Source organism: Athene noctua, unplaced genomic scaffold (assembly GCF_965140245.1).
Source record: "Athene noctua unplaced genomic scaffold, bAthNoc1.hap1.1 HAP1_HAP1_scaffold_392, whole genome shotgun sequence".
NCBI classification, from domain to species: domain Eukaryota; kingdom Metazoa; phylum Chordata; class Aves; order Strigiformes; family Strigidae; genus Athene; species Athene noctua.
The window spans coordinates 1-23236 of NW_027437850.1; the positions used below are offsets into that span (position 1 = coordinate 1).

Genomic DNA, 23236 nt, shown 5'->3' on the forward strand with positions numbered 1-23236 from the left:
GGCTGTGGGGGGTTGGGGTGCTTTGGCCGGATATGGGTGGGTTTGGGGTAATATGGGGGATATGTGGGATGTGGGTTTTTTGGGGGGTGATTTGATGGCATATGGGGAGTGTTTGGTGTGGATCGGGGGGGTGATTTGGGGAGAAATGGGAGGGGTTGGGGAGTATATGGGGAAGTTTTTTTATGATTTACAGGGTATTGGTTGGTTTGGGAATAATTGTGTGGGATATGGGTAGTTTTGGGGTAATATGGGGTATATGGGATTTTTGGGGGTGATTTGGGTGGTTATGGGGAGGGTTTGGGGGGATATGGGTTTTTTGTGGTGATTTGAGGGGATATGGGGGAGTTAGTGGGATATGGGGAGGTTTGGGGGGTGATTTAGGAGATATGTGGAGGTTTTGAGGTGATTTGTGGGGATTTGGAGATATAATGAGGGTTTGGGAGGATATGGGGGGATTGGGGGGTTTGGTTGCATATGGAGAGGTTTTCCAGGTGATTTAGGTGATACGGTGGGGTTTGGGGTGATTTGGGACATATATAGGATATTTTGGGGCGTTTAGTAGTTTTGGGGTGATATGGGGGGATTTGGGGGATATGGGGAGGTTTTGGGGGTGATTTGGTGGGATATGGGTGGTTTGGGGGTAATATGGGTGATATGGGGTATATGGGTGTGGTTTTAGGGGGATATGGGGGGGCTTTGGGGGAAATGGGATGATTTGGGGAGATATGGGGGGGTTGGGGGGATATGGGGATACAGGAAGGATTCTGGAAGGATATGGGGGGTTTTGTGGTGATATTGGAAGATTTTGAGGTGATTTGTGGGGATTTGGGGAGATATGGAGGGTTTTGGGGAGACTTAGTAGGATATGGGGGTTTGGGGTGATATGGGGAGGTTTGGGGGGTGATTTAGGGGATATGGGGTGTTTGGGATTGATTTGGCCGGATCTGGGTTGTTTGGGGGTAATATGGGGATATGGGTTATATGGGATGTTTTTGTGGTGATTTGGGTGTTTATGGTGAGGGTTTGGGAAGATATGGGGGTGATTTGGGAGAATATGTTTTTTTGGGGGGGTGATTTGAGGGGATACGGGGGGTTGGTGGGATATGGGGAGGTTTTGAGGTGATTTGCGGGGATTTGGGGATATAATGAGGATTTGGGGTCATTTGGGAGGATATGTGGGGTCTGGGGGGATCTGGAAGCGGTTTTGGGGATGATTATGGGGATATGGGGTGATTTGGGGCATCTAGAGGATGTTTTGGGGGTTTAGTGGTTTTGGGGTGATATGGGGGGATTTGAGGAGGTTTTGGTGGTGATTTAGGGGATATGGGGAGGTTTTGGGGTGGTTTGAGGGGTTATGGGGGATTTTGAGGTGATAAGTGGGATATAGGGGTATATGGTGAAGTTTTGGGGTGATTTGGAGGGATATGAGGTAGTTTGGGGTGATCTGAGGGGTTATGATGGGGTTGGGGGTATATGAGGGGGGATTTTGGGGGATATGGGGTGGTTTTGCTGGTGATTTAGGGGATATGGGGGGTTTGGGGTGGTTTGGCAGGATATGGGTGGGTTTTGGGTAATATGGGAGATATGGGGGTGTTTTGGTGTGATATGGGGGATATGGTGGTATATGGGGATGTTTTGGGGTGATTTGCGGGGATATGGGTATTGGGGAGGATATGGGGGGGTTGGGGGATATGGGTGGGTTTTGGGTTGATTTGAGAGGATATGGGGGAGTTTGGGGGGATATTGGCAGGTTTTGAGGTGATTTGGGATTATTTGTGGTGATATGGGGGATTTAGGGGGGATTGGGGGGCGTATGGGGAGGTTTTGGGTGTGATTTCAGACATGGGGGGTTTTTGAGGTGATTTGTGGGATATAGAGGATGTTTGGGGGGATTAGTGGCTTTGGGGTGACATGGGGAGATTTGGGGGAATATGAGGAAGTTTTGGGGATGATTTAGGGGATATGGAGTGTTTGGGGTGATTTGGTGGGATACGTGTGGTTTTGGGGTAATATGGGTGATATGGGTGTTTTGGAATTATTTGGGGGATATGGGGGTTTTGGGGTGATATGTTGGATATGGGACTATATGGGGAAATTTTGGGGTGATTTGGAGGAATATGGGGTGGTTTGGGGGTTATCGGGGTATAAGTGGTATTTCAGAAGGATATGGGTGGTTTGGGATTATAGGGGGGTTTTTGAGGGGATTTGGGGAGCTGGGGGTATTTGGGGGTGTAAGGGACTTCAGCTGTGAAGGTGTTTGTTAAACCTCTGTTCGTGTCAGTCTCCTATAGCTCAGCGTCATAAAGCTCCTTGTAGGGCAGGGTGTGGTTATTCAGAAGGTGTGTAATGCCTTAGCCTGTGCACTCAGTGAGCATTAGTACAGTCTGTCACACAAGCCTGCAAAAGTTGTTCTGTCCAGTCTGGAAACTGTTGATGTGATGCAGATTATGTTCAGGATTTCAATGGATACATTGGCTTATGTGGGGTTTGGATTTCTTTGGGCTCTCGGAGGTTCATTTGCTTTTCCTACAGAAAGGCAGATTTAGTTCATAAGCGTATCTTTCTGTTAAAAACCTGGGCCAATAATAAGGTGGCAGTATGAGAGTTGTCCTGGCAATGTAGAATAGGACAATCCTGTCCTTCGCCCAGGATGTGAAAGGCCTGTGACCTGCTAAAGTCAGGCCTCTGATACTTTTTAATTTTTTACCAAGTTTTCCACTGAAAACTACTTGTGAAAATATACTTTCAAATGTATTAGTTTACTCTGTCTAAACAAAATGAGATTAATGTAAAATATTAATGTAAATTCACACATGAATATTAATCTGTGAGCGGTCACTTTTCTGGTTACTGGGTTGGGTTTTTTTCCTGATGTTTATATCAGGTGAGAAGAAATCTTTGTTCACAAAATAGTTTAATCATTGTTTGCTTTGCTGTCCCAGGAGATGCAGCGTAAAGAACTGGAAGTTTGAGTCTGGGAAGACACTGATGTTTAGAGCATGTGTTGAAGATATCTTAGTTTCCTTAGAAACTGGATTTATTTATCTACATTTGGATACTTTTCAGTAAGAAAGGAGTAGCATCACTGCAGACTGCTTCTCACAGCCCCTCATCTCCTCAGGGCCTGTCACACCTGTGCCTGGGATGGGGTCAGATGGGAACAAGAACAGAGAGAAAATAATTAGAAGCTAATACCAATTTTTGGCTGCAACTTTTCCATTCTTGACAGTTCCCCTCTGTCCCTTCTCGCAGCCTTTAAAGGCTTTTTATAAACAATGAAATAGTAGGATGGAGAGAGGGAAGGATGGGGGAAAAGGAACAGAAAATGCAGAAAAGGTGGGAAAATGAGAGAAAAATAACAGAAGGTTGTAAGGAGAGAAGGGAGGAGCAGTACAGAAAAAGGATCTAGCGAAGAAAATTAAAACCAAAAAGTGTAGCATTAAATTCTGGTTTAGCAGGTGTAAAATGTTGTTACTTTAGTCCTACGAAACTGATGAAAGCTGGAAAAATTGAACCCTTTAGAAGGACTTCTGGAAGCTTTTAATTAAGTTCTCTTCAATTAAAATGGATAGATAAAAGTAGCTGCTGATAAGCATTTGAAAATGCTGTTGGTGATTTAAGAAAAATGGAAATGAAGTGCAACTATTTCTGAGAAGCTTCTGTGAACAGTCACATAATTCTGAAGCTGTTGTATTTCCTGTGGTCAGAGACACATTATAGGTGCCTGCCCTATATATCTCTCTATTAAGTTATGCAGGAATTAGACACAACAGTCAGAGATGCTCCCAGTTTTATGCTAAACAGAAACTGAGATCTTCCTTGTAGTGATCATTAGATTCCTCTGGAATACTGTGGTAGCCAGGTAACAGTTTGTTTAGGTTTTTTATTTTAAAAGGTCGTACTGTAACATTGAAGGGATGGAATTTTTAGGTACAGAGTTTCCTTCTTTTTTTACACAGTAGAGCCTTCACACTTTGGGTTGGAGTGTACTGGTGTCACGAGGTGTGACCTTGGACTTTGGTTGATTTCTGCCAGGGGTCTTCTCCTTCCAGGTGAGAAGGATTGCCCAGGTTCTGCCGTGCCGGCGCTGCTCTCCCAGCGTGTCCCTCGGCGCTGCCTTCCCCTGCACAGTGACGCCTCCTCCAGCCCTGCTCTGAGCAGCCGATAGAATGGGTGAACTTCCCCGCCTTCAGCCGCTTTCCGTCTGGTTTATGTTCACGTTCCTTTCCCATCCTCAGAAGCTCTGTGGGGAGGAGGAGGTGTTTAATTTTCTCCATGCAGACCTCAGCTGGCAGCGAAGGTGGCAGTGTGACTGGAGAAGGGGGTCAGAAACGCTGAGCAGGAGGCGCTGTGGTGAGGGGAAAGGCCGATGGCTGGATCGTGCATCTTTAGGGGAGAAAAGGATTGGGGGGGGGACTGGGAGAGACAGAGCAAAGCACAGGGAAGGTGTTAGAATGAACATTCAGTTGGAGAATTTTTTCACCTTATAAAGGGTGTAATGTTTATCGAAGTGATGTACTTCACTTGCTAGATACTCTACTTATCTGTACAAGCAGATCAATAGTTACTGGAGGTATATATATTTATACATTAAAATTATATTAGATGTAATATTTAATATTTTTGATGTATTTGAATATATATTACTCTTTTTTTTTTCTACAAAAGTGATGTACATAATGCAGTAGCAGTGGAGTAGTGCACTGTCCTAGGGAAATATCTTCACTTCCATCATTTGATTATTCCTGTTTCAGGCCGTAACCCTGTGTCCATGCCCCAGTGTGTGGATAATTCAGTATCGCACTGCTAACGCTGCTTTGACAAGATGGAGCTCTCATGGGGATGCATGCTCAAGGCTGACTGTTCCAGAAATAACGGCTGCTCTGTGTCTGGCACCCGTGGAGATAAACTTACTCAGGTGCTGGAATTTCCAAGCATTCTGCTGTGTCCCCCAAATTAAATGTAATTCATCTTCTGACAGAAGTGTGCTTCAAAGCATGTGAGTATTACCGCACCTCGAGTTACTTAATACCTTCTCAGGACGAGGATGAGATGGTGTTGAACATGTTATGCAGCGTGACGGGGTCTCCCAGCAGAAAGGTCAGACGTGCCGAGATGGTACCGAGGGAGCGTTCAGCTGTGGAGTCTGCAGCGGCTGGGAGAGCAGCAGCCTTCACAGTGTGTGAGCACCAGGGCACAGGCAGCACCGCCCCGTGTCTTTAAAGCTACTTCTGTGCTAGCCACAAACTGAAACAAAAAATTTGGAGATGGTAAGACCAGCTTCACACTGCAAATAGTGAAAAGATGGCAGAAAGCAGTGGATTGAAAAAGGGACTTGACTGGCAGTTCTGAGGTCGGGTGGTTATGCCAGCTTCTGCATCTTAGGGGTCTGCACAGTAAAACAATTGGCATGAATCTAACTGGGTCGTTTAAGTTTCAGTTAACACGAATTCTCTCATCTTACGTCATAAATGTAATTAAAATATATAAATGCACATTTTATAACACGCTGGAAGGCTGTATTACAGTCTGTTTATTGTAGGGCTTTTCTGGCTGTCTGCAGCACTTGCAGTATTACTTGTTACAGGGTCATTCAGGTTCATTTGCTGGTTTAAAACAAAGAAGTGGAGTGAAAATCAGGGAAAGATACAACGCCGTAAGATTATTTTTTTTCCCCCAGATTGCTTAGCGGAGTACTCTAGCTGTCAGAGAGGTGAAGTACGTGGCCTAACTGAAATTCCAGGTGAGCTGTTGGTCGTCCTGTTGCGGGCCCTGGCAGGTGCAGACACGCGCTGCTGCATCTCCCCTGTGAGACAGGGGGGTGCCGGTGGAAGCGCCGCAGTTCTCTTGCCCTGGGCTGTGGAGGGCAGCCGGCTTGTGCAGAGGTGTGCTCTGCCCTCTCACACGCTGTGTCGGTGTCTCAAGAAAACGAGAATTTGGCCTAGAGAGCAGCGATGCTGCGTGTTGTGCTCTTGTCCCAGCACCGAGCTGGGTGGAGACCAGAGCTGGGACTTAAGGACAGACCGGACCAGTTTGGCTTAACTGAAACATTGACCCCATCTAGCCTGCCAAATCAGATGGGGTGTTTGTTCACTTTTCTTAGATAAGTTACATCCTGGGCGATAGATTCCTGCAGTAGTTTCTGCCAGAGTGAGCCTTACTGCCAACAGTTTTTGTTGAATTGTTCCTTGCTGACGCTTTCTTCGTGGTTTGTACCACTCTTTAACAGTATTGGCTGTGGATCAGAGTCGAACTTCAGAACCATTTTAAGAGGCATGTTTTTATTTTAACTTTTTTTTTTCACTTTTTGAAGTTGGGGATATTGAATATTTGTGATCTGTCTTAAGTCATCCTTCCCTGTACATTACTTAACACCACCACTGAGCTGTGGCTTGCTGTGGAACACCCTGTATCAGATACGGCAGTTTAATAAACTAATAGATTGATATGCAGGGTCATATTATGCATAGTAGCATCTTCTATTTATATTTCAGGAAAGGGAGAACAGTCATTTAGGAGGAAAGCTGACAAAGTCTTACAGCTTTATGGCTTGATTGGTTTTTTTCTTGCCCTTTTCACCCCCTCCTCAATCAACATAATCAGAATTTTGCCCATGGCATTTCTGAGTGGTGATTTTTTCATATGACAACAAGAAGGGTGTTTTCCTTCCATTTGATTTTATTTTTGACATGGGCTACAAGCCTTAGTGGTTTCCTCAATACAAATATAAGTGATAAATTTCAACAGGTATTTCATAGTATGTAATCATGGTGATGTTCATGTATGCCTTTTATCTCAATTTCTCAAAAGTATGCTCTTGGAAACATGACTAAAAATTTTCTTTTGTACAAAAGGCTTTACCTGAAGTCCTCAAAGTGCTTGGAATTAATGCTTTACTTTAATATATCGCAGGTGAAAATCTATTCTGACCATCTTGTGATAAGCATTCTTCTCTTCAGTAACACTGGCAGTAGGAGTCCCTCTTTTATGGGAAACCACGCTATTTATCGATTTTGCACCACTCTTTTTTCCTCAAATTCTGGAGAAGTGTAGCTGCCAGAACTTTCCAGACTGATTTACTGTTTCACTGAAACCTAATACTAAGTCTTCAGTCTTCTGAGCATCTTTCCCTGGATGTGAATTTCAGTTTCTCTCTTACCTGATGATGGTCAGTCTTTCTGCTGTTGAAAAACCTGGTTTTCATCTTTAGGTAACATTCACATTGCTCTACATTGCAGATCTTCTTTTAAACAGTGTGGAAAAATATAACCAGAGTGTAGTATTCTTCATCATTTCTAGCAGCTTTGTGTTTTCTTTCCTTTTCTTGAGTTAAATGAAAACTTAAAAATGTCAGAAGCTTCTGAAGGTGGGTTTGGGGGGCTGTGACCTTGCTGATATTTTATGGGGAAAGAAAACCTACTTCAAAATTGTTTGATATTCTCCTTGCACTATAGAAGGCACTGAGTTCTGTCAGAGTCCAGGAGAGGTGGACTTAAGTATGACACTATTTAAGAGGATAATAAATATCAAGTAAAAATGAGCTCAGATGTTGCTTAGCTCAGAACAGAAGGCACAGGTAAGAGCACCTGAAGCTGTCTGGTAAAGCTAATAGGAAAAAACCTTTTCTAAAAGGTGCCACTAAAATTCCCAAGAACGAGAGTCAGCGAGAAGCTGGTTATCGAGTGTCTGTTGTGTCAGACTTGTCAGATGTCACTTCAGTGCCAAAAGGAAGCAGCTCACAGTTGGATGTTTCAGCAGCATCGATGGGGTTTGTGCATGAAGAAGGACTGTGCTAAAACTGCATCAGGGCTCCGGAGTTAAATGGCTCCTGTAGCTAAATCGCTGCCCCAAGTAGCTCTTCCCATCGCTGAGGGCTTCCTGGGAGGATTCTGTTCAGGCTGCACATACACGGGGAATAGAGTTTAACATTGCTGTTTGGTCTGGGTTTTTTATTAAGAAAAATAGAGCTGTAGAGCAAAATGCTAAACTTCAGTCACACTCTTAAGAATGATTTTTTTCTTGCTTTGCTAAAACTAGTTTTCTGTTTGAATTTAAATGTTTGAACCAGTTTCCATGGTGCAGTATTTCATACAAGTTTTCATTCTTTTTGAAGTCAGAATCACGAAAGGTAGATTTAACCTGAACTTTTAAAGTGGGATATTATACTTTGCTAGCCCACAATACAGTTTATCAAGGGAAGTAAACTGAGCCACACTTGAATGTTGTGGTTTTTTTGCTCTAAGGGTATTTTGTGACTTTCCTGAGCTCAAGCGTAAATGTGAATATATTACAGATACTACGGTGGTATTCGTGTCATCTGAGACAAATTCTTATTTTGAATGAATTTTGATCACAACTAGCTTAAATATTTCCCCCCCCCCCCCCCCCCCCCCCCCCCCGCCAAAGTCTAACTTCAAAAATACAAAACTTTGTGTATTAGGTGTTTCTTTACAAAATCTCTACTTTGCTATTTTGGTTTTTTGAAGGTCTTCATAAAAATTCTGTCTCAGTTTAGCGAACAATTACATATTTTCAAATGTGCATCAGGCATTATGCCAAGTGCAGGGTCCTACACCTGGGTTGAGGCAATACCAGTACGGACTGGGGGATGGCTGGGCTGAGAGCAGCCCTGTGCAGAGGGACTTTGGGATATTGGTGGGCAAAAAATTGGACATGAGCTGGCAGCCAGGACAACAATCATCTCCTGGGTTGCGTAACAAGAAGCGTGGCCAGCAGGGCGAGGGGGGGGATTCTCCCCCTCTATTCCATTCTGGCGAGACCCCCCTGCAGGGCTGGGTCCAGCTCTGGGGACACCAACAGCAGAAGGACACGGACCTGCTCGAGCGGAGCCAGGCGAGGCCACAAAGATGCTGGGGGGGCTGGAGCACCCCCTGTGAGGACAGGCTGAGGGAGTTGGGGGGTTCAGCTGGAGAAGAGAAGGCTCTGGGGAGACCTTAGAGAGGCCTCTCTCTATATAAAGGGAGGTTTTATGAAAGATGGAGAGAGACTTTTTACCAGGGCCTGTAGTGCCAGGACAGAGGGCAGCGGGTTAGAACTGAAGGAGTACGTTCAGACTGGACAGAAGGAGCGTACATTGTTTTTACCACGAGGGGGGTGAGGCCCTGGCACAGGTTTCCCAGAGCAGCTGTGGCTGTCCCCTCCCTGGAAGGGTTCAAGGCCGGGTTAGACGGGGCTTTGGGCAACCTGGTCTGGCGAAAGATGTCTGTGCCCATGGCAGGGCCTTGGACTAGATGATCTTTAAGTTCCCTTCCAACCCAAACCATTCTAAGGTTATAAATAATAATAAATAAGTAATAAATTGTCCTCTTTCCCACTGTAGTCTGCAAAATGACATCCAAGATGGCATATTTCAGTTCTTTTTTTTTTTTTTCCTTTTTCTTCCCCCATACTTCCGTGGTTTGGAAATAGGATTTCCATAGAACAATCCTTTTCCTAATTTATCACTGTTATTTTTCACAGTCATTTTTCCTGTCATTTCATTTTTCTTCTCATAGTACTTTTTCTGTGTGGATGTACTCAATCAGAAACTTCCATGTGATAAATATTCTCTGGTATTTCTTAGGGAATAGTAAGGTTTGAGGCTCACCAGTCTTGACAGCTGGGAACCTGGAACTGAGCAGCTGAAAGCTGGTCTAGGATTGGGGCATCTGTGTTTGCTGGCACACTTGGAGTTAATTTGTTCTGTATTTGCTAAAGATTAATGAGAAAGTTGCTTTCTGTTATTCTAAGTGTGGGATGGACAAGCCTAAGAATAACCAAACAGTGTGTAATATCCACACTCTGCATCTACAAGCACTCGACAAACCTTAGTCTGGAAATTTTACTGTTAGAACACGTTCAGAAATACCCATTTGCTGCTGTGATTATAAATAAACCAGGATGTTACATGTCCTAAGAAAAAACCTGGCAAAGAGGAAAGTTGTCATCTGAGGCAAATATCTACAGATTTAGATGTTTAAAATGAAACTTAGTTATGTGCTGGCTTTTAAATAAGCTTTTCATAAGGGCAGCTTTTAATCTGAATCTAATGATGAAAACATGGTTTTAATTGTGCGTTTGTGGCTGGTGCTTCAATGTGAGAGTGCATTTTCTAGGCTGTCAGTGTCCCTGTGCAGCATTTGAACTGGAGAAAATGATGCTGATCAGTAGCTGCCCACTCACTGATTGCATTGTTGCAGGTTGAAGTGCTCTGCTCTGTGCTTATTTTGGTGCAATGTTATTTACGGATATATTAAATTTTAAGGGGAATAGGATTGCTTTGTAAGTAAATTGGCAGTGGGAAAACATTCCCAAGAACTTAAATGTGTGGAACAAATTGTTTGCTCTACTTTGCTGTGATCTAAATGACCTAAGACAGATAGGGTGTTGGTTAAATCCAGAACTTCAAAGGATTTTTGAGATTTCCACGGAATATAATGTTCCACGAGGAGTTACACTTGCATTTTTCTCCAGTGTCTGTTGAAAGCTAATTTTGCTTATTGTTTCACTTTTTTTTTTTTTTTTTAATCCTGTCGTGGCAGTTGTGGTTTTTCTTTAGTTCATTTCAGTGGTTACAACGTTTGCAGAGAGACAAATATAAGGGACCCGTCATGGTATAAATGCTTGAGAGCTGGAAATCCAAACGCTTTGGCATTTATAACTCCGTGAAGGAACTTGCAGGCAGTGATTTCCTAGAGGAACATAGAAGAGTGCTGAGAGACACAGGTGCCCAAGGGGATTAGATGTTGCTCTTCTGTCCATGCAGAGTCTGGGCATTGAACACCGAGCTCCAGACCTGGAATTTAGGAATTTCTCCTCACAGTGAGCAGACTGTTAAGAAAAAGAGTCTGTTGAGTTAGTGTGCAGTCTGCTCTTGGACCAGAGTGCTGCAGTGTGGGGCTTTTGAGAACAAGCTGATGAACAGTGGCAGTATATCCAACAGGATTTATTTTGCATTGTCTGAGTTTGTGTTCTGTGCTGCCACATTTGATTGAACAGACAAGTGGAGGACAGTATCTGTTGTCTTAAATTTGTAGAGTTTTCACTTGCAGCACAGTTGAAATTTCAGTAGGAATCAGAGATGTCCTGTCTGCACACCTTGGGAACAGAATGAGCACCAGCCCGGGTCTTTGCGCTAACTCAGTATTAACTGTTTTCACCTTGACAGTGTTGTTCTGGAATGCTTTGCTCCTCCTAAAACATTCTGTTGCATTACCACTTCAGATCAGCCAAGTCCTCATTACAAAATCTTGAAAGGTATTTGGTTTTCCTCTCCAAGTGTAGAAAAAACAGAAGGTAATGAAGTCTGAGGAAGAAAGATTGTATTTTCTTGCATTTGTCCTTAGTAATAAAACCAAACCAAAACAAAGTCTAGAAAATGTATGGTGGGAGGGGGAAGAACCAGAATTTTGTAAAGTGTTTTTGAGTGCTTTTGCTTGCTGGTTTGATTTCCACAGAGCTGTGTGGGTTTGCATATGTCAGTCCATTGAAAGTAATTCTTCGCTTTGATTATGACTTGAGAATAGAATTAATGTTGCATAGGGCTCGGTATATGTAAATTGATATCTAAATGCTGCTGTAAGTGTAATTAATAGCAAAAGACAAAATCAAGTTGACTAACAGAGTTTTTAATTAGATTAATGTAAACCATTTGTGATTTAATACAATGCTGTCTACAAAATTAGATACTATATGCATGCACGTGAAATCAGTTCAGTAACATACTGGGTCCAAATTAGCTGTTCTTACCATTTCCTCGACTGAAAAGAAATTTGAGTTTTATGCTACAGTTTTACTAGTCCAGTATCACTAACATACACGGGGAAGATTCATTAATTTTATTGCTGGGCATTCAACCTTGACCTACACTGGTTCTTGTTGGCTTAGAACTTAACTTTGCAAATACAGCATCTGGCAAAGAGAAATCTTTCACCTAATTTGAAATCATATTCAGCTCAGTAAGATCAAAATATTGGAAATGCCATTGTATTACAGCTCCTTTAGATCCTCCTTTTACATTCCAGACTCTCCAAGTTAGAAAAAGGTGGGTAGGTCACTGCCAGTTAGCAAAGAGCAGATGGAATTTATTACTGGGAGCAGTAAAGCATCTATCTGTGAGAGTGATAAACCCAATTAGCCAAATGTTTATTGTGCTTTTAAATGTTGCAGTCTTAGGACCGATTTCCATACCTGCATGTGTGCTCAATATAAACTTACTGAATTGTACACTTTGAAAAGGGGTCAGTGGTGCACTTCTACAGTCTGCATCGTGAGCATTTGTAGAAATACTGGTTTAGACAATGTCCTTCAGATGAGCTGGTCTTAGATACCCCATTCCAAGAACCCCTTGTTACTTAACTTGCATTTTATTTGTTTCTAAATAGTCAAAAGCCCGACTACTTGAGGCTTGGCTAGGACACCGAGGATGGCTGTTACAAGGCAGGTGGCTTTTTGTCCTGCGGAGGCCTCCTGCCCTTGATCCCGCAGACTGTGACGTAAATACAAGGCAAACTCCTTGTTAGCTCAGCGTCTCTGCAGTTTTTAAAAATGCTGATCTTCCTGAGCAGCTTTCCATTAAGGAGCAGTCAGCCCTCAAAAAAACTGGCAACTCTTTAGAGACGTGGGTTGGGATCAGTCGCGACCTCTGACCGGTGACTGGTTTGCCAATAGCTCTGACTTCCCTGACAAAAAAGCCCGTAGGGCTGCTGTCCCCAGCGAGCAGCAGCGTGTCCCCAGGGGGTAGGGGACAGCCCCCGGCTCACCAGCTGTGGGGGCTTTTCCCAGCCGCCTTGGCTCGATGCCCTCCTCCCTCAGGCGAGGGCACCTCCGGCACGTGATGCTCTCCAGGATGCGGCAGGGCAGGAGGGACCCGGGTGGCTCATCCCTCCGCTCCGGTAATTCCCAGCCCAAATCCGCCGTGTGCCAGCGATCCCGGCGGCCGGGGCTCACCCAGGCAGGGCTGGGCAAAACCACTGCAAACCCCCTGCCCAGGCCTTGCTGCCCACCTTCTCCCCAGGCAGATGGGTCTCTGGCAGCTCTTGAAGCACATCACAGGGAAGGGAACCCCCCAGGTTCCTCTTCAGGGCCATGTGGGTCCCCTGGCCCCCCCTGTGCTGGGGGAACCTTGGGCAGCGAGGAGGGAGGACGAGCTGTGTGCCCCAGCGGGTTGGCTTTCTCCTGCATACTCATGGCTGGAGAATCACCACGGTTTGAATTAAAGGGGTGTATTCCAAAAAGAAAGAAGGTTTCCAATCCCTCTCCACAGGGATGCAGGGGGGTCACAGGATTCTTGCAGGCAGGAGTGATAAATACGTTCTCTGACCGGGTGATGATGGAGGGCAGCCCAGGCTGAATGAAGTTCGGCATGGGGAGGGCAAATGGGGAGCAGAGAATTTAGTTTGCAAGTCTCTGACCCTTGTAAAACTTTGTTAAACTGTAAATCTGGAGTTACCACAGCCTGGATAGTTTGCAGGGCTATCTGTGTTCCTGCTGCTGATGCCGTCTGCCGTGGTGCTGCCGTGTGTTGCCACTTGTAACGGGGTCCTGGCCACAGCAGGGTAAAGACCCTCCTCTCCTTCCTCAGCCATGAAGGAGGAGCTGCCCTCCTCCAGCTCAGCTCCACACCTGGAGCAAGTCTGGCTGGGTCCTGCCAGAGCTCTACGTGATCCAAGACCACGTGGTCACAAGTTACAGCCCAGGACAGTTGCCCCAAAGTTCCTCTTGGTTGTCAAGTCCTTCCTGGATGCCCTTGGCTCTGCCACCTCTGGCTGGAGCAGACAAGAGTCAAGAAAACTCTGCCAGTGACTCGGGGCAGGGGAGTTTCTGCTGGGCAGGTAGCCCGGGATGGCTTGACGTTGCTGTTTGTGCTTTCTTTTTCCCAAAGGTCCTTGCTGAAAACGGCCTTTTCCACCAGCCTCTGCACACAGGTAGTGGCTGCAGCAGCAGACAAGCATTCAGACTTGGGGTTTTTTTTCTCTCTGTTGGGTCTAGAACTCCATCCAGCACAACCTGTCCTTGAACAAGTGCTTCATCAGGGTGCCTCGGGAGAAGGGCGAGCCAGGGAAAGGTGGAGTTTGGAAGCTGGACCCCCAGTACGCCGACCGGCTCAGGAATGCTGCCTCCAAAAAGCAGAGAATGACCCAGTGCAGCTCCACCGGCCTTCACCAAAAGCCCAGCCAGAAGCACAGTGCATCGCCAGCCCAGCTGCTTTGGCTCCCGCCTCCAAGAACATCCTCACTGTCAGCGTGAGTCACAGCAGCTGCTGGAAGAGTTTGAAGAAGTCACTGGCAGCCTGAACTCCAACCCAGCAGGGCACAAGCGCAAGCAGCCCTCGCTCCAGCAAGTGGCGAAGGCGCCTCGGCTTTCCAGCTCCGCCTTGCTGAGCCGGGTGAGCAGCCTGAGCTGGGGTCACTGGAAGGGGACTTGGCCTGGGAAGGCACCTTTGACACCAGCCGCCATGGGGAATTCTCCCTTTTTGAGGATCTGGAGCTCACGCCCCCGACAGGCAACCTGGGCTTGAGAGGAGAGGGGCAGGAGCAGGAGCAGGTCCTCACCGAATCCAGCCAGAACCCCCCCGAGTTTGAAACCTTGATGGCCCCGTCCCTGCTGCAGCATCCCCGGGGTGAAGAGGCAGAAGATGACCTCTCCAGCTGGGACAACATCGGGCAGCTGTTTGAGCCCTGCGGTGCCTCTTTGCCAGCGGATGGGAGCGACTGAGCAGTCTGGCATCTCTCATCTAAGGGCCAGACACCCTTCAGAGCCCACACTGACTTTAGGAGGACGCTCCCCCCATGCTGCTGGCACTCCCAAGGGACAAGATTTTCCAGAGACAGACACATCTGCAGTGGCTTTGACCGGCTTGTCAGAAGATTTACAGAAACACCAGGGGGAGAAAAAGCCAACGCCACAAGAACTGCTTGCCCGTGTCTTTAAAGGACACATCAGCAGCCTCTAGTGCATGAGTTTCCTCCAGAGAAGAAACAGAACACTATTTTTTTACTTTTAAAGGAAGAAATGTGAATTTTATATCTATATTTAAAATTTAGTTAGCTAGTTAGTTATTTTCCATGGACAGGAGGTATGTTCTGCTTAGAGAAGAAGAAAAAGTTTATAAATTCAGCACGTTTGCTTCTTGAGATGTTTTTCTATAATCTGTTAAATGTGATCTATTCAGAGAACTCTCTTTTTAGCACCAGCATCCCTTAACAGCGGGGCGATAGGGGAGGTGCAGTTTGGGTCTGGGTCGGGTTGGGGGGGGGTTGGTAGCAGGTGAGGGGCTACAGGGGCAGCTCCTGTGAGAAGCTGCTGGAAGCTTCCCCGGCCCCGCTGCTGGCCAAGGCTGAGCCCGTCAGCGCCGGGGGTAGCGCCGCTGGGAGAAGGTATATGAGAAGTGGGGAAAAAACCCCAAGAAAGAGCTGGAAAAGCTGCAGCGGGGAGAGGAGGGCACAGTTTGCGTGTGCCCCATGGGAGAGGCGTTCTGCGAGCGGGTGCACGCGGGGTGGGTGAGTGGGTGCATTCCGTGTCTGTGTGTGTCTGTGTGTGTCTGTGTGTGTCTGTGTGTGTCTGTGTGTGTGTGTGTCTGTGTGTGTCTGTGTCTGTGTCTGTGTCTGTGTCTGTGTGTGTGTGTCTGTGTGTGTGTGTCTGTGTGTGTGTGTCTGTGTGTGTGTGTCTGTGTGTGTGTGTCTGTGTGTGTGTGTCTGTGTGTGTGTGTCTGTGTGTGTGTGTCTGTGTGTGTGTGTCTGTGTGTCTCCGTCCCAGCGCTCTGTCCCCCATCGACTTTTCCTGTCCTCTTCCTGGCCCCGATGTGCCGCACCCTCCTCTCCAGGAATCAGAGACCCCGTCCAGGAGAGGATTTATCTTATCTCTGGAACTCGGGGAAGCATCTCAGACAGTGCCTTCTGGGGGGAAAAGGGGGAATTAGGGAAGGATTGTTGGTCAGGAGTCCCCAGCTGGAGTTGCCCCTTTTGCTAGAAGAGGGAAAGTTCCGGCAGCGGTTTGCTGGCGGTGCAGTAAGGGCAGCGCGGGCGGGACGGGCCCCACCGGGGAGTTGTGAGGGGGCAGGAAACCCACCGTGAAGTGGAGGAGGAGGCAGTAACCCGCGGGGCTCTCGGCGCGGGTGCGGGAGGCAGAGGAGCTCGGTGGCTGCCGGGCGGGCGGTGCTGCCGGCCCGGCAGAGGGAGCGGCCGGTCGGGGCGGGCGGGCAGCGTGCCCGTGGGCCCGATCCCGGGCGGGCGGCAGGGCCGGGCCGAGCCTGTCCCCTGCCCCCCGCCCCCCCCGCCCGGTCGGCGTCCTGCGAGCGGCGGCAGCGGCGGAACGCGCCGGGGCTCCGCGGGCGATGGGGCCGTGGCAACCGCGGAACGCGCCGGGGCTCCGCGGGCGATGGGGCCGTGGCAACCGCGGAACGCGCCGGGGCTCCGCGGGCGATGGGGCCGTGGCAACCGCGGAACGCGCCGGGGCTCCGCGGGCGATGGGGCCGTGGCAACCGCGGAACGCGCCGGGGCTCCGCGGGCAACGCGCCCGCAGTCGCGCAGCGGAGCAGCGATGGGCAGCAGCGGCGCTTCGGCTCTCGCAGCGTTTCTCGGCCCCGGGCCCCCCCCCGCGCCCCCGGCCCCGTCCCCTTCCCGCCGCGCCGGGCCCCCCCGGCCCGTCCCCGCCCCGCGGCTCTCGCCCTATTGGCGGTGGCGCCGCTGGATGGGCCGGCGCGGCTGGGCCTGGCGCAGCGCCGCCCCGCGGCTCTGCCCGGCCCGGTCCCGGTCCCCGCTCCCGCCGGGGCCGGCGCGGAGCCGCCGGGCCGAGGCCGCCGCCGCCCCGCCCCGCCCCGCCCGCCCCGTCCCCGCCTCCTTCTCCCCGGGCTCCCCCGCCCGCCCGCGGCCGCTCGGCAGCCCGGGCGCCGGCCCCGAGCCCCCGGTGCCCGGCCCGGGTCGGGAGCGGCCGAGCCCGGCCCCGGCACGGGGCGAGGGGGCCGCGGTGCCGGAGATCGCCTCGGCGGCCCGTCTCCGTTCCGGGAGCGGCGGGGAGCGACGCGCGGCCGCAGCGGCGCCAGGTCGGAGCGGGCCGGGCCGGGCCGGGCGGGCGGGGGCCGTCGGGCGGCCGGGGCGGAGCGGTGACGGCCCGGTCTGGCCCGCAGGGAAGGAGAAGGGGCGGCTGGAGGAGCTGTACCGGCAGGGGCCGCTACTGGGGAACGGCGGCTACGGCTCCGTGTACGCGGGCACCCGCCTCTCCGACGGCAGCCCGGTAAGCGGCGGGACGGCGGCGGGGCGGGGGGAGGAGGAGCGGGAGGAGGAGGCTCATCCCCCGCTCCCCGTGGCTCGCAGGTGGCCATCAAACACGTGTCCCGGGAACGCGTCGCGGCGTGGGGTGAGCTGGTGAGCGACCGGGGCTGCCGGGAGAAACCGGGGCGTCGCGGGGCGGGGGATAAGGGGAGGCCCGAGAGGGTGGAAACGGCAACACCGCGGGGGGAGCGGGCGTGGAGTCGCGGGGGGACGCGGAGCATCCCGGGGAGGGGCTGCCCGGTACCGGGGGGGCCGGGCGGGGGGCCCTGGAGCAGCCCCTTGGCAGGGGGGTGCCCGGGCACCGGTGGGGTCGGGTGGGGGCACTGGGGCATCCCGGGCGGGGGCTGCCGGCGCCCCGTCCCTCTGACGGCCCCGCGGCCCCCCGCAGCCCAGCGGCACTCGAGTCCCGATGGAGATCGTGTTGCTGAACGCCGTGGGCTCCTCCGGCTTCCGCGGCGTCATCCACCTCCTCGACTGGTTCGAGCTGCCGGACAGCTTCGTGCTGGTGATGGAGCGTCCGGAGCTCGCGCAGGATCTCTTCGATTTCACCATCCAGAGGGGATCCTTGTCGGAGGAGGTGGCGCGGGGGCTGTTCCGGCAGGTGCTGGAGGCCGTGCGGCACTGCGACGCCTGCGGTGTCCTGCACCGGGACATCAAGGAGGAAAACATCATCGTCGACCTCGCCACCGGTGAGCTGAAGCTCATCGACTTCGGCTGTGGCACTTTCCTCCAGGACGCGGCCTACACCGAGTTTGCCGGTGAGCCCACACCCGGGGGGTGCTCCCGGCACTGCACGGCCCGGCCTGGCCGGGCACCGGTTCCCCCTTTGGAGGTGGGGGGGGCGGAATTCATTACTCATCCGGCTGCCAAGCTGGGTTTTGGCACGGGGAGGGGGGGGGGAGATGCTGTGAAACGGGAGCCGGCTCCCAGCCGCTGCCACCCACCCTGCCCGGGGCTGGGGTGGGGGGAGCCAGCCTGACAAAAACAAACACCCGTGGGGGTAGCAGGGGTGGGGTGTTACAATTCCATGTGCTGGCCACCGGTTTGGTTTGCAGGCGTGGAAGGGTTTGGGCTGCTCCCCTCCCCTTTTTTGCCTTGGCTTTGTTAACATTTTTTTCTTTGGCTAAGGCAGGGGGGGAAGGTGTGTTTTATTCCCACCCGTGGGGTTTTTTTCTTTTTTTTCTTTTTTTTTTTTTTTTTAACATAACAGTTGGGCCTTCCCCAGGCACATGCTGCCCTCTTCCAGCACCGGCGACTGTTTTTTACAACCCAAAGTTTGTAAACATGAGCCCCGTGTTGGCGAGGGGGTGGCGGGTCACACCGTGCGTCATCCCCCTCCCCACCAGTGCAGCCCCCGTGTCCCCAAGGACGCTCGGGTGAGGATCCGGGAGCGGGCAGCATCCGCCTGATGAGCTCCGCCTGTCTCCCACAGGAACACGAGAGTACAGCCCGCCGGAGTGGGTCTGCTACCACCGCTACCACGGCCGTTCAGCAACAGTCTGGTCCCTGGGCATCCTGCTCTATGACTTGGTCTGCGGGGACGTCCCCTTCGAGCAGGATGAGGACATCGTCAGGGGCCAGCTCTTCTTCCACCAGCCGATCTCCCTCGGTGGGTACCCGGCGTCGTGGCGGGCAGCGGGTTTGGGAGATGGCACCGGGCGCAGGAGCATCCCCGCTCTTAGGGCTGTGGAGGAGGGTGATGTCCCGGGGTCAGCTGGGGGAGGTGGCACGTGTCCTTCCTTCCTGCTCTCCTCCAAAGCAGCTCCTGGATCGGGAGGTTTGGGGTAGCTCTGAGCACAGCCAGCATGGCCGGGGCACTGCGGACGGTGGGGGAAGGTGGACAGGAGCCTTCTCTGACCGGCGGCGTCTGGTTTCTCTCCCCAGAGTGCCAGCATCTCATCAGGTGGTGTTTGTCCTTGCGGCCCTCTGATAGACCATCCCTGGAGGACATTTTCAACCACTCCTGGCTGCAAGGCGCTCACCACCCCTAGGAGATGGCAGCCACCCCACCTGCACGCTTTGGCCTGGGACCCTGGCCGGTAACAGCTCCGGGCCTCTCCTGGCCATAAGAAGCCAAGAAGACCAGGCTTCCTCACCACCGTAGCCTGAGCAGGGATCATCGGGACCACGCACATCCTGTCCCGAAGCTGGGCTGAGACCTGATCTTCCAAGTGCTGGTGGCCACCATCCAGCCCAGCTCTCCTGGGCTCCATCTGAATGACCCTGTCTCATTTGCTGGTCTTGCCAGCAATTTTTTTTTTTTTTGTTTGTTTCTGGTGGAGAGAGGAGACCTTATTGCAAACCATCTGGTTTTGGTGGCTCCCAAACATCTTCCTGAGCACCGGAATTCAGGATGGTGAGAGGATCGGAGACTTTATTGCAAAGAGAAGCTTCAACGGGGGAAAGACTTGGGGAGGAGGGCAGGTACTGTGGCTGAATCGCTGCCTCCTCCCCTGTCACCGTGCTCGAGTGCCTTCAGCTGAGATCTGGACTGTGCTGGAGGAAATACCTGAATTTTCCTGCAATGCTGCTTTTCCCAGAGTTGCCTGGGTATATGCTTCCTTTTCCCCTTTCAAAAATAAAACGGGTCAGAGGACACCTGGGAGCCAAGCAGGCGATGCCTCATCTCCCGTGCCTCCACCTCGCCTGGATTGTCTGGGTTTCTTTGCTTCCCCGTGCCTGCGCCGCCCGGTCAGCGCTCAGGGGAACAGCCCAGCGCCGCCTGCGCCGCCCGGTCAGCGCTCAGGGGAACAGCCCAGCGCCGCCTGCGCCGCCCGGTCGGCACTCAGGGGAACAGCCCAGCACTCGCCGTGCCACACAGTTCTGCATGCTGGAGCCACTGCACCGCATCCCACTCCAGGGATCGGCAAGGCCAAGCTGGCCGTTGTTGGGTACCTCACTGTCCATGTCCCTGATGACAATGTTGAGACAGTGCTGATCTTCTGACCAACTCTTAGAGACGTTTTACCTTTTTTTCTTTTTTCTAGTTTTTGTTTGTATTTATTTTCATGGATTTGTATATTAAAGAGAGAGCGTTCTAGCCGCCAGCATAACTTATTTATTTATGTACCGTTTCTGTGGGTTTCCAACCCACGCCTTGCTCCCACAGCTGCTGATCTCCCGGTTTTAGGTTCGGGCCTTCCCTCCGTGTCTGCCCCGTGTCCATCCCCATGCACAGTGTTTCTGTCTGGGGGGTGCGGAGCGACTGCCTGCTCCCCAGCTGTCTCTGTACATAGTCCTGGTTGCTGTTGTTCCCTTGCCAGGTGTTTTGTTTTTCCCCGCGGGTGTCTTCTTTGGGACTGGGGAGGGGGGAGCTGCTCCGAGCTGTCCGCGCTGTCAAGGCTTTATATGTTTTAGCCGGTGGGTTTTTTCTTAATAGTTCATATTGTACAGGGGAATTCAGAAATCTTGTATTTTTTTAATGTGGTTTTAAATAAAAAGAAACTGCTTGACGTGCTGGAGACATCCCTTTACTGCGGGGCGGGATGAAGGATGCTGCGAGCGCGCCGGGTACCGATGGCCGCACCGTGGCGGGGCTACTGCGGGGCTACTGCGGGGACCACCCGTTTGTCTCCAGCTGAGACTAACTCCAAAGGCCTCGCCCAAAGGCTCGCTGAGCCACGTCAGCCAGGACCAGCCAGCCGACAGCACCACAGGGAAGGCTGGACGCTGCGGGGTGTTTCCAGGGCCGACCGCTCCTGGCAGGTCTGGAGGGATCGCAGGGGCTGTGCAGCCCTTTGCGTTTCCGTTCACCCGCAGGCCGGTGCGGAGCGTGTGCTGGGCACGGCAAGGAAACAACCCTCAAAGCGACCTTGTGAAAGGCCGGGTGTTGTCAGCCAAATTAAATTTCAGTCGGGCAGATCCTGCTGCTCCAGCTCTGTTGGCGCAGAGCGGGTGTTGGGTGCCGGGGGGTGAAGGAAGCCGCTGGCGGGCTGTGCCACCTCCAGCTCGGCTGCAGCGAACGCGGAGCGAGAGGCAGTTGGTCTTGGGATTACGAGAAGTTGGTCGCTGTCAGTCAGCGGCGGTAAGGCTTTGCTCGAGCTTTTACCCTCCAGACTGTCAGACCCCACTGCCCAGCTCTGCGGTGCTTCGGCTTTGGGGGTGTTGTTTTGGGTTTTTGTTTTCACTTGGGATTTTTTTTTAATGTGCTGAATTCTGAAGCCCTGTTCCTGCCCGACCTCATGGCGCACCTGCTGCGCTGCGCCCGCACGGCTGTGTCTGCCCCAAGGAAGGGGCACGTTTCCCCTTGTGCAGGTTACTGTGCAAGTCCACCGTATCTCAGACAACAGGACCATCCTTTCCTTGGCTTGCCCCAGGGCTTTCTTGCTTAAAGCCCCCGTGCCCAGGCAGCAGTCCCTCTCCCTGGCTCACCTGGGGCTTGCCAGCACTGCTGTCCAAGCCGGGGGGCCGCTGTGCCATGGGGGGTCCTGGAGGTACGTCCCAGCCTCGTGGGGTGACCTGGTGTTCTGTGTCACTGCTGTGCCTCCACCTTCAGCAGAAAGCCTTAACTCAGTTTGGTTTGCCTTTTTTTTTTTTTTTAAATTCAGCCAGCATTGCACTCCCACCTCTATTTCGTTTATAAATAAATAACGTTTTATTGCTCCCCGCTGTCAGCAGGGGAAGGACCCACATTTTGGAAAGCAGAAAAAAACGATGAAGCAGGAGCAGGATGAGATTTCAGACTGTTGGACCTTCCGTTCTGGGAGCACCAGAGTCCCGTGAGGGGCTCAGGACTTGCAAAGGGCCAGCACTCATCACACCTGTGGCTTCCTGTACCCATCCATCCCCAGCAAAGGTGCTTGGTGATGCAGAAAGGACTGGCCAGGGCAGCCTGCAGCCACAGCAACAGCGATGGTTCCATTTTGCACGTCCCTGTCTGGGAATGAGTGATGAGCAACAGCCAAACCCCTGCCACGGCTATAAAAATGCAGATGAGCACTGAGGAGGAAAAACGCCCTGGGGAGCGGGGGCCGGGCTCGCCACAGGGACCCGAAGAGCTGGAGACTCGGAGGTGGCATCTCACCCCATGTCCTGCTGCAAGGAGAACATCCAGCTGCCCCTGAGGTGGCGTCTGAAACCCTTTGGCCCTTCTCAGCACAGGGAGTCCCAGGAGCTATTTTGAACACCTGCCTTAGGATGGGGTGAATTATCAGCAAACCAGGTGTCCCGCGGCTCCGCTCCCCACTAATGAATCCTGGTGGAAGTCGGTCTCCAAAGGCTTTTTGCCGTTGGTCTGTGGGGCAATAGCACCACCTCCACAGGGCAGGTGTGGAAACTGAGGCACAGTGCCCCAGCTTGCTTGCTGTCCCACCTTTTGTGGTGGAGCTTGGGCTCACCTGCCTTTCCCTGCCCTATCCCTCCTTAGGCTGGGGCCAGCCACAGAGGAGCTCCCAGCTTTAAACCCCTGTTGTCCCCACATTCCCCAGGCAAGGGATTTAGTCCTCCAGGAGTCGAGACTAAAGCCCTGCACCCCCCTCAGCATGAACCTGGGGTGAAATCTGTCCCTTCACATCCCTCCTCTGAAAAATGAACCCTGTGCTGTGACAGTGGGGGCAGCCAGGTGCTGGTTTCAGGCACCTGTAGCCCTGCTCAAGACTAGAGTCCATGTTTTGGGGTTTACACCGACCTTCCGGAGAGTGGGATCTGCACTAACCCTGCCTGCGTGACACATCGAAACTGCATCACTCGGCCTGAGAGTTGGTGGGGGTTTTTAGGAGGAAAAAAACACTTTATTCACTGAAAACAAAAAACCCAGCAACCAGACAAGAACTGCAAAACCTTTCCAGTTGAGTCAAATTTAGCAGCTTCAGCTAAGGAAACATATTTTTTAAAGGAATAATTGGTGTGATTCTTTCATCCTTTTCCAAGCTTTTGGTCCTCTTTCTCCAGGGTAATATTTTTGTGTCCTTAATCCCTGTGTTTATTACAGTTCAGAGGGGGTTAAACAAGCCAAAAAATGGAGCAGC

General features: G+C 51.4%; 1 pseudogene; it reads left to right on the forward strand.

The window, feature by feature from the left end:
• Window positions 1–13989: 13989 nt before the first annotated feature.
• On the forward strand, window positions 13990–14738 carry LOC141955680 (forkhead box protein J1-A-like; annotated as a pseudogene).
• The last annotated feature ends 8498 nt before the right edge of the window (window positions 14739–23236 follow it).